A 12,146-nucleotide genomic window follows, 5' to 3' on the forward strand; every position below is an offset into this window, starting at 1 on the left:
TAACCTTCCAAGCTAACGATGGGGGTTCGATTCCCGCTACTCGCTTCTGCTTACCTTCTCTTATCTCTATTCAATATTTTTCAAATTTCTTTTTTATAGTTAAAACCTATAAATCTATATATCTAATAGATATTTATATCTAATATATATTTATATATTTTGATATTTATTGAAATATCAAATTTCTAATAAATATGTTTTATATAAATATAAATAAAATGAATATAACTAAAAAATAAATATAATTAATGTAATGCATAGTTGAATACACAATTTCCGAAATTCTTTCACATATTCGTTTCATCCAAATAATAAATGCAAAAATAAAATAAATATAAAAAAATTGGAATGCAAAGCGTCCATTGTCTAATGGATAGGACAGAGGTCTTTTAAACCTTTAGTATAGGTTCAAATCCTATTGGATGCAATTTATTTCCATATATTTTTAGATTTCCATGTCAAGAAAGATCTTTTGAATAATTTGAATTAGAGGCGCTCTTATATACTTAGTACTTGTAATATAAGTATAATCTAGTTTATATATTATTTCCATATATTTTCCATATATATAATATATATTATATATTTAAATATATTATATATTTAATGTATGTTAATATGTGTATGTAATTATTATGTATTTAATATTAATATTATATTTAATATAGAAATGTAATATATTATTATTTATAATTATCATAGAAAATAATTATTACAAAAAACAAAATGTTTTATATTTTATAATTTTTTTATATTTTATTTTAAAATAATTTAATATTTTAAATTAATTTAAACAATTATATAATTATTAATTATATAGTAGAAAAAGTATATAATTTAATATTATTATTAAAATTAGTATTTAATTAAGATTTAATTAATATTGAATTAAGATTGATAAAATTTAAAAGTGATCAATTTCTTTTCTTTATACTTGTCCCTGAAGTAGAAAATGTTTCAGCTGTTCCTGAATAGCTTCCTACAAAAGAGCTTTAACTTCCTCGGTAAATGTGTTGGTAGAAGCTATGATTTCTTGGAACCGAGGTTTATTCATTTTTAAGCAAGTACATAGCTCAACGAGAAATTTCCTTACCTACCCAATTTCTAATGGATCAAGATAACCATTGGTTCCAGTATAAATAGTCATTATCTGCTCTTCCACCGCGAGAGGGGCTGATTGAGATTGTTTAAGCAACTCACGTAATCATTGACCTGATTGAGATTGTTTAAGCAACTCACGTAATCGTTGACCTCTTGCCAATTGATTCTGAGTAGGTTTATCTAGATCAGAAGTGAACTGTGCAATGGCTTCAAATTCTGTGAATTGCGCCAATTCCAATTTTGATTTTCCAGCTACTTATTTCATGGCTTTAATTTGAGCTTAGGACCCTACTCTGGATACAGAAATACCCACATGAATAGCAGGTCTGATTCTGACATTGAATAGATCAACCGATAAGAATATTTGTCCATCTGGAATGGAAATTACATTAATAGGACTATAAGTCAAAACATCTCCCGATTGCATCTCAACTGTTAGTAAAGCAGTCATACTTCCTTCACTTAAATGAAAACTTGATTTAGCGGCTCTTTCCAAAAGGCATGAATGCAAATAAAAAGTATCTCGCGGATAAGCTTCTCGGCTAGGTGGTTTGCGTAATAAAAAAGACATTTAGCAATAAGCCTGTGGTTGTTTTGAGAGATCATCATAACTTAAGTGTGTTTTTCACGGTACATAAAATAGTCAGCCAGAGCAGCTCCCATATAAGGAGCGAGGTATTGTAATGTAGCCGGAGAATCGGCCGTTTCAACCACCACAATGGTGTAATCCATTGTTCCTCTTTCCTGTAAAGCAATCACCACCTGAGCCACAGAAGATGCTTTTTGACCAAATGTTAGGCAAAATAAGGCAAATTAACAAGGAGAATCTCATAATCAATAAGAACTGGACTAGATGGTAGGAAATTTAAGATTCAAGAATAAAAATTTAGAAAAAGAATCTCAAACACGAACAAGAATCAATTCGAACAAAATTAAAGAATAATGTTGGCTGTTGTTCTTGTAATTCTAGTTTGTATCAAATCCTTTAACTAATTTTAATCGAAATAATTTAAGCACCCAAAATTCAAATATCCAGCAACCAAAATAGTTCTCCATCAACTCCAAATATTGAATAAATAATCAACAAAACAGCAGCTTAAAGAAATTTCCAGCAACAAATTTCAACACCAAATTCAACTAACCGAATATATTTTTTTTTTATTCGGCTTTTTCTTCTTTATTTTTTTATTTTTTTATTTTTATTACTCATAGAACATAAGACAACTACAGTAGCTAGAATCTACACCAAAACTGTAATTCCAACACCAAATAATCACCAAACTCGTGACCTCCCAAACAAAATACAAATCATGCAGTTCTTTTTTTTATATCCGTTTCAAACCTGAACAAAATTCGGCTCTGAACAACAAATATAGCAAATAGAGATAGATCAAACCTGAACAAAATTAGGCTCTGATACTAAGTGATACGAACCTAGGATGTCCTTCGAATAGTGGTGACAATCAAAGATCATCTCCATTTGCTTTTCCCATTCCAAGTAAGCCTCCAAGTCACTTTTCCCCATGAAGGGTGGTACTAGCTCTGATACGAACCTAGGACGACCTGTTCCTAAACCCGTATTATATTAGCCCAGATCTAATTATGTTCAAGTTCTAATAGTCAGCTTGACCCCTAACCAACCTGTGTTTAGAAACCTTGGTATATATTGAGGATGCCACAATAGGTGATGGAAATCCTATTGATAAGTCAAAAATAAAACACTCATTCACTAATGGTGTTTTAGGTGTTCAAAGAGAACAAAGAGAAATTCAATCTCACAAATAATTTTTTGTATAAAATTCAAGCTTAATTCTTATTGAAAAATATGCCTTTAAATAGGCTACAAAATCACAAATAAAACCCTAAAATTCTAGGGCAAAAACCGGCCAACATTAGGAAACCAAAGTGTTTGGCCAAAAATTGCATACTTTCCTAATCTAAATTGGATTAATTAATTCCTCTATTTTTGAATTAGAAATTAATTAATTTACAATGAAAATATTAAAATAACAACTTTCCTAAACTTATTTGTCCAGCAAATAAATAAATAAAACCCAAAAAGTAATGGTAATTTCCTAAAACAAAAGTAGAATCGAATTAGGAAACTAACATACTAGCTTTTTGACTAAGTTGACTTGACCAATTTGAGCTCTAAATCAGCTCCAATATGCTTTGTAGGATGACAAATAAGCTTATCATGGAGTCCCACACGTTTCCCTTGATTGGAAGAAAGAGAAAAAACCAATTCAATAAAATACAATAAAGTCAGCAAGAAAACAATAAAAACCTGGCCAAATTTGATGATGTGCGGACAGCCCCTTTTTGGATGGTTTTGAAGCTTCCTTGACTTGATTCCATATCCTCTTAGACAATTACTCCCTGGATAAAGGCAGCAAGATTGTCCCTAAACCTCTTAGCTTGAGCTCTAGTGATCGACCCCATCTTCATCTGTATCGGGTCGGTACCCCAGCGGGTTATCGATTGTGCGAGCTCAAGCGGATTCTCATCAAGCTCCTCTCTCATATGCCTCCCATGGCCTAGCCTCTCTTGGACAGCAAGTGTTTCATCCATACCTTTCAAAATCATCTCCAAAATTTTCCTCTTCAAACTCCTCTCTAGGTCGTCCATGGCTTCCTCGACCTCGACCTCCATGGAACTCTTGCCTCCAATTTGGTCCACCATGAGATGTTTCTATGCTATCCATCCTTAAATTTATGTGGTCAAATTAAGCATTCACCCACTGCAATTGTTCCAAGATAGCCCTCATGTCTATTTGATCACCACTCCCTATAGCTCGGGAATCACCATGGAATCCTATGGATTCTTCTTCATTAATTCTTAGTGGTGGATCTCCTCTCCTCAACCTTGAATCTGCCATGTTAGTATAAATAATGCAAAATAAAATAAATTCTTACCAAAAATCACTTCCTCATGTGTTTCATTCGTTCAAGGTCTCGACACTCGCGTTTTCACACTATTTTCAGCTTTTACCCTCTTTTAAGCTAACACACTTTTGCCTTTTCCACTCAAAGAATTATCTAAAAGTTCTAATTAAAACAACAACAAAACAGCAATTATATCATAAGTATGCTTTAATTAAATTTATCAACAAAATAGTAGCAAAAACTAAGCAATACCAAGTGATTGAACAAAACCTAGTCTTTGGTTTTTCTAGGCAAAATAAGGCAAATCAAAAGGAGAATCTCGGCATCATAAGTACTGGACTAGATGATAAGAAATTTAGGATTCAAGAATAAAAATTTAGAAAAAGAATTTCAAACATGAACAAGAATCAATACGAACAAAATTAAAGAATAGTGTTGGTTGTTGTTCTTGTAATTCTAGTATTGTATCAAATCCTTTAACTAATTTAATCAAAATAATTTAAGCACCCAAAATTCAAATATCCAGCAACCAAAATAACTCTCTAGAAACTCAAAATATTGAATAAATAATCAACAAAACAGCAGCTCCAAGAAATTTCCAGCAACAAATTTCAACACCAAATCCAACTAACCAAATATTTTTTTTATTCGGCTTTTTCTTCTTGTTTTTTCTTTTTTTTTTATTACTCACAGAACATAAGACAACTTCAGTAGCAAGAATCTACACCAAAATTGCAATTCCACCATCAAATAATCACCAAACCCATGACCTCCTAATCAAAATAAAAATTGAGTTTTTTTTTTTTTTTTGGAATATATGAATGCAAATATTTAAGACTAAAACAGCAAAGGAAAAAAAAAAGAAAAATTAACAAGAAAAATGATGAAAAACAACCAACAAACTAGGAAACAAAAATACGGTAAAACAAGGAAATCCTAATTTAACTAGGAATGAAATTTTTTATTTTTTTTAAATGCAGAACATGTATGATGATAGAAGCAAACTTAACCTAATGTTAAAATTGCAGATTAACATAACAACAAATAAAGCAAATAAAGATAGATCAAACCTGAACAAAATTCGGCTCTGATACCAAATGATACGAACCTAGGACGACTCGCGCCTAATCCCGCATTATATTAGCCCGGATCCAGTTATGTTCAAGTTCTAATGGTCTCCTTGATCCCTAACCAACCTATTATTAGAAACCTTGGTATATAATGAAGACGCCACAATAGGTCATCGATTTCCTTTTGATAAGTCAAGCTACAACACTCACTCACTACGGGTGTTTTAGGTGTTCAAAAGAACAAAGAGAAATTCAATCTCACAAAATAAATTCTGAATATTATTAATGGTGTATTCTTCCTCAAAAACCAGCCCTTTTATAGGCGAAGAGAAAAAAAAATAAAACCGTAAGAGCTAAAGGGAAAACCGGCCATGCTTGTTGTTTCCTAATGTGACCGGATTTTCTCTCCTTTCCGAATCTAATTTTGATTAATTAGTTCTTTTATTTTGAATTAGGAATTAATTAATTTACAATGAAAATAATAAAAAATAACTTTACTAAACTTATTTTTTGAGAAAATAAATGAATAAAAACCAAACATAAAGGTAATTTCCTAAAACAAAAAGTAGAATCAAATTAGGAAACTAAAATACTATCTTTTTGATTAAGTTGACTTTGACCAATCTTTGAGCAATTTAAGCCCCAAATCAGCTTCTGTATGCCTTGTAGGATGGAAAATAGGCCGTTCACGAAGTCCCACAAGTTTCCATTGCTTGGAGGAAAGAGAAAAAACCAACTCAGCAAAATACAGTAAAGCCAGCGGGTAATATAGCAAAACAGCCAAATTTCCATGTTGTGTGCACAACCATTTTTTGGATGCCTTTAAAGCTACATCGACTTGATTCCATGACCTCTTAGACATATGTACTGAATCCATGAAGCATTGGAACCATTTCATGCTATCTGGACTCCATAAATGCACCAAAATGGCTACCCTCCGTATCGGCTGTTGGAGTTTGGTGTGATTTTAGGTTCACTTAGCCAAGAATGTTGTACACAAGGTGTTAGTCTTGTGTACAACTTTTAATTCAGTTTTTGGTTTGATGTTTAGGTGATTTTTGTGTTTGTTTTTGGTATGGTGATATTTAGGATGGTTAGGGTTTTTGTTTTGAAGGAAGAAGAAGAAGATGAAGAAGAAAAGAAGATGTTAGAGTAGGCCACACAAAGTTTGACAGCACACTAGATTCATTTTTTCATTCATTTGTTGCATATACAGATACAAAACATGTCTCATACAGGTGACGTGTGTGTGGAATCAAAGGGAAGCATTTAAAATTCAAAATTTACATGTTTCCCACTCGAAATTATGATACATAACCGTTCAACCACTAGCTCACATCTGAGTGCATAATTATGACAAGGGTTGGTGAGATTTTGAATTTCAAAAAACTGTCTCCACCTAATCCTGTACTACTAATTAGACCAGTTGGGAGGCTGGGATATCTTCATCCAAATTGCTTGAATTTTGGCATGCCATGTTGAAATATTAAGGATGAAATCTGGAGAATACCAAGCCCAAAATAATTGGGTAAGGCCTCCAACTCATCTCAAACCCGTGGGCCATAACTGCTGGAAAGCTCAACAGTTATGCCAACGTGTAACCTGCATATCTTGGGATTCCCAAGGCCTTTTTGAGTCATTCTTTTTTCAATATTTTCTCTTACACATCTATTAAAACATACCGAAAAATAATAACCTCTTTATAAAAGCTTAGAGAATTCTAGCCCCAACAATGGACCTATGTTGCTGGAAACACTGTTTCCAGAACATAGCCATTTTACAAAATAAGATCAATACCCAACAAAGAGAAATCCTAAGCTAAATCAATAAACTTTGGCATTCAAAATATATTAAAAGGAACATAAAATATAGACATAAATATTGCATTAGGTCATTCAACAAAATATTTCCTTTAAAGAAAGAAATAGGGTGCAAACCTTGGTGGATTTTGGTTTGCACAAGGTGGTAAGATTACAACATTTTCAACACTCCTCCTTGGTAATCTTTGCAAGTGGCTTTGTGAACACATTCGTAAGATTCTCCTTTGAATTCACATACTCCAAAGAGACTTCTCTAAGATCTTCAAACTCCCTCAAGGAATGATATTTCACTAGAATATGTTTTATTCTTCCATGTTGTAACGGGTTCTTGGCTATTGAAATTGCTGAAGTGTTGTCACATTTGATGATGGTTGGACTTTCTTGAGTATGACCAAGACCTCCCATCAACTTCCTTAACCAAATACATTGGTTTGCACAAGATGAGCAAGAAATGTATTTGGCTTTCATAGTACTTTGAGCCATTGTGCTTTGCTTCTTTGCATTCCATGAGAAAGGATGACTCCCAAGTGAAAACAAGTAGCCCGAACTACTCCTCATATCATCAATGCAGCCCACCCAATCCCTATCTGAATAGCCAACAAGCTTCAACTCATCCTTTGCTTCATACCAAAGTCCATAATCATTAGTGCCCTTAAGATACCTACGAACTCTTTTGGCACCTTTAAGATGAGTTTGGGTGGGTGCTTGCATGTATCTTGAAAGCACACACATGGCATACATAATGTCCGGTCTAGATGAGCACACATAAAGCAAACTACCAATTAAGGATCGATAAAGAGTAGGATTTACCTTTTGTGTACCATCCTCCTTTTGGTACTTCTCTCCTCGGATCATTGGAGTGCTCATTGAATTGCATTCTTCAAGATTAAATTTCTTCAAAAGAGCCTTGATATACTTTTTTTATGATAGAAATATTCCTCTTTGGCATTGCATTACTTCCACACCAAGGAAGTAATTCATGAGACCCAAGCTAGACATCTCAAACTCCATCTCAAGTCCATGCCTTAGCTTATCCACATTCCTTGGGTCCTCATCGGTGACAAAGAAGTCATCCATCTACAACGAAACCACTATCATGCTTCCTTCAAACCTCACATACAAAGTGGGTTCATTTTGCCTCCTCTTAAAGCTATATCCAAGCAAATAGCCATCTATCCTTCCATACCAAGCCCTAGGTGCTTGCTTAAGACCATGTAAGGCTTTGTGAAGCTTACAAACCTTATCGTCATGTCCTTCAATCACAAAGCCCTCAGATTGCTTCACATACACTTCTTCTTTCAATACACGATTCAAGAATGCCGATTTCATATCCAAGTGAAACACACTCCATTCTTGGTAGCTGAAAGAGCAAGGATGAGTCTAATGGTTTCCATCCTTGATATGGGTGCAAACGTCTCCCCATAGTCAACTCCAGCTTGTTGTGCATAACCCTTGACCACCAACCTTGCCTTGTGTTTGAAAATGGTGTCATCCGAATTGTATTTACTTATCAAGATCCATTTAACACCAATTGCTTTCTTGTTTAATAGTTTAGTGACGAAGGACCAAGTCTCATTCTTCTCAATCATCTCCATTTCCACATCCATTGCTTCTTTCCACTCTTTCTTCATCAAGGCCTCTTGCACACATGTAGGGTCACCAAGTGCAACATTACACCTTTCAGAAATCTCGGACAAAGATCTCTCCCCTCTAACACCATCACCAACCTCCACATCGGCTCTAATGGTTTCTTGAAGTAGATCATCATCCTTGTCATTGTCTTCATCACTGTCATCTCCATCATTGTTGTTTTCAACATTTCTTTCTTCAAGCCATGGCTCATCCTCATTCACTAATAGCTCCTCCTCACTCCAATGCTATTTTCCATTCTCATCAATCTTCACTTCTATTGTTACCACAAGCTTTTTGGTCTCTTGGTTATAGACCCTAAAACCCTTGGTAACCTCACTATATCCCAACTAAATACCAACATTAGCCTTTTTGTCAAGCTTATCTCTCATGTGTGAGTGAACAAGGAGAAAGCACACACTACCAAACACTTTAACATTCTCTAAAGATGGTTTCTCTCCAAACCACAACTCATAGGCTGTCTTGCCTTCAATAGATTTAGTGAAGTATCGGTTTTGAATGTAGGAACTAGTATAGAGAGCCTTGGCCTAAAATTTCTTTGGCATTTTCTTTTCATGCATCATACACCTAGCCATCTCCATCAATGTCCTATTCTTCCTTTCACGTACACCATTTTGTTGTGGTGTGTATGGTGTGGTAAATTGATGAATTATTCTATTTTCTTTGCAAAAAGCTTCAAGAGTTAGGCTAGCATATTCACCACCATTGTCGGTCCTCAAGCACTTCAAAGTGGACTTACTTCAATTTTCAACCAACTTCTTGAATTCCATAAATTTTTCTAGAACTTGTGACGTTTATGTGAGAAAATAAATCCAAAACATCCTAGAGTAGTCATTAATAAAGGTGAGAAAGTATTTATGACCACTCAAGGAAGACACACTCATGGGACCACACACATCCAAATGAACAATTTCTAACTTCTCCTTGGCTCTCTATGCACCAATTTTAGGAAATGGCAACGTATTGGACTTTCCAAGCTGACAAACTTCACACACATTTTTTATATAATCAATCAAAGGCATATCATTCACCAAAGCATTGGTATTCTTCATTACACCATAACTAGAGTGACCAAGCCTTTTATGCCAAAGTTGAGAAATGGACTCAACTTTGCCTTTCAAAGCTTGTTCACTATCTAGTAAATTCAACCTATAGCTTTTATCTTTCAAGGAAACTTTAAACACCCCATTTCCAAAAGCATCCGATATCAAACAACCATCATAGCCAAAGTTCAAAACATATCCTTTTTCAACCAATTCTGCAACACTTAACAAGTTTTCACATAATAAAGTCACATATAGGGCATTTTGGATAAGTTTTGTACCTTTATTGGTGTTAAATGAGATGTCTCATTTTTCTTCTACATCTATGAAGCTTCCATTCCCAATCTTCACCCTTGTCTTGTGGGATTGGTCTAGCTCCACAAAGTTGGTTTCTTCAAAAGTCGTGTGGTGTGAACAACCACTATCTACCAACCAACCAAAACCACTACTTGTATCTTTAAGGCATGTAGACACAAATAAGGTCTCGACCTCCTCATTCACAACATTTGCTTGTTGCCTTCATTGCTTGCATATTTTGCCAACATGTCCTCTTTGCCCACATTTGTCACAAGTTGCATCCGGTTTCCAAAAGCACTTGTTTGGTGCATGTCCATACTTTTTGCAATGGGGGCATGGTGGATAACCCCCATGGTTTTGTAGTTATCCTCCTTGTTGTTTCCTTAAATTGTTGTTGTTGCTGGAACCTCCATAACTGGTTCCTCCTTTATTCTTATTGTTGTTCCTTTTATTCTTCTTTTCGCTTTGACTAGAGATAAAAGCACTTTCCAAAGACTCCTCCTTTCTTGTGGCTCTTCTTTGTTCAATTGCTTGGAGGGCATTGATAAGCTCACTCAAAGTAATCTCACTAAGATTCCTTGATTCCTTAAGGGAAGAAATAGTGTTTCCTTGAAATTCTTCTTGTAACTTTAACCAAACTTCTCTAGCACTTGTACAATACATGATTCTAGTGAAGATGGAATCACTCACCGAAGAATGAAGGGCTGTCAAGGCTTTGAATCCTTTAGCTATCTCGGTCTCATGTGCAAGTCTTTGTGCTTATGTGGCATTTGCTCTTAACTCCTCAGCTTCATAACCTTTTTCCATCACATCCTAAAGTCCAAAGGCTTGTAGGTAGGTTTTCATATTTATGCTCCAAATGGAGTAATTTTGGCCCTTAAATTTTGGTGGAGTGAGAGGTACAAAACTTTAAGAAGCCATGACATGAAACCGGATTTTTGAAGAAAATGGCTCTTGGGTTGGATTTTTGGTGAGCTTTCTAGCTAGATTTTTGTACCACTTCAAACCAAAAATGAAAGGAATGAAATGGGGGTTTCTCTCACAAGAACATAGGCTAGGAAGAAAGCTCACAAGGTTCCTCAATGGTTTAAATAAAGCGTTGATACCATGTTGGAGTTTGGTGTGGCTTTGGGTTCACTTGGCCAACAGTGCTATACACAAGGTGTTAGTCTTGTGCACAATATTTAATCCGATTTTTGATTTGATGTTTAGGTGATTTTTGTGTTTTTTTTTTGTATGGTGATATTTAGGATTGTTAGGGTTTTTGTTTTGAAGGAATAAGAAGAAGATGAAGAAGAAGAGAAGATGTTAGAGTAGGCCACACAAAGTTAGACAGCACACTAGATTCATTTTTTCATTCATTTGTTGCATATATAGATACAAAACCTGTCTCACACATGTGAGGTCTGTGTGGGATCAAATGAAAGCCTTTAAAATTAAAATTTTACACATTTCCAACTCAAATTTCTGATACATAACCGTTCAACCACCAGCTCACATGTGAGTGCATAATTATGATTAGGGTTGGTGAGATTTTGAATTTAAAAAAACTGTCTCCACCTAATCCTATGCTACTATTTTGACCAAATGGAAGGCGGGGATATCTTAATCCAAATTGCTTGAATTTTGGCATGTGGAATGGTAAAATATTAAGGATAAAATATGGAGACGATCAAGTCCAAAATAATTGAGTAGGGCTTCCAATTCATCTCAAACCCGTGGGCCATAACTGCCGGAAATCTCAGCAGTTATGCCAACTTGTAACCTGCATATCTTAGGCTTCCCAAGGACTTTTTGAGTCATTATTTTTTCAATATTTTTTTTTACATGTCTATTACAGCATATCCAAAAATCATAATCTTGTCTGGAAAGCTTGGAGAATTACAGCCCCAACAATGGACCTATGTTGCTGAAAATACTGTTTCCAGCACATAGCCATTTTACAAAATAAAATCAATACCCAACAAAGAGACCTAAGCTAAGTACAATAAAACTTAGGCATTCAAAAGACATTAAAAAAGAACATAAAACACAGGCATAAATGCTGCATTAATTCATTCAACAAAATATTTCTTTTAAAGAAAGAAAGAGGGTGCAAACATTGGTGGATTTTGGTTTGCACAACTTGGCACCTTTTCAACGTTGGCTTCCACCACTTGTATGCTCAAAACAGGTCTTGGATTTTCGGGTATGGACAAGCCTTGTTGAGAATGAATTACTCCCTGGATAAAGGCAGCAAGGTTGTCCCCAAACCTCTTTGCTTAAGCCCTAGTGATTACC

The 12,146-nt window shown here is 34.7% G+C and overlaps 1 pseudogene; it reads right to left on the reverse strand.

The window, feature by feature from the left end:
* Positions 1-979: 979 nt before the first annotated feature.
* Positions 980-10,219, reverse strand: LOC132803701 (ATP synthase subunit alpha, chloroplastic-like; annotated as a pseudogene).
* Positions 10,220-12,146: the final 1,927 nt, after the last annotated feature.

This window comes from Ziziphus jujuba, chromosome 5 (genome assembly GCF_031755915.1).
Source record: "Ziziphus jujuba cultivar Dongzao chromosome 5, ASM3175591v1".
Lineage (NCBI taxonomy): Eukaryota > Viridiplantae > Streptophyta > Magnoliopsida > Rosales > Rhamnaceae > Ziziphus > Ziziphus jujuba.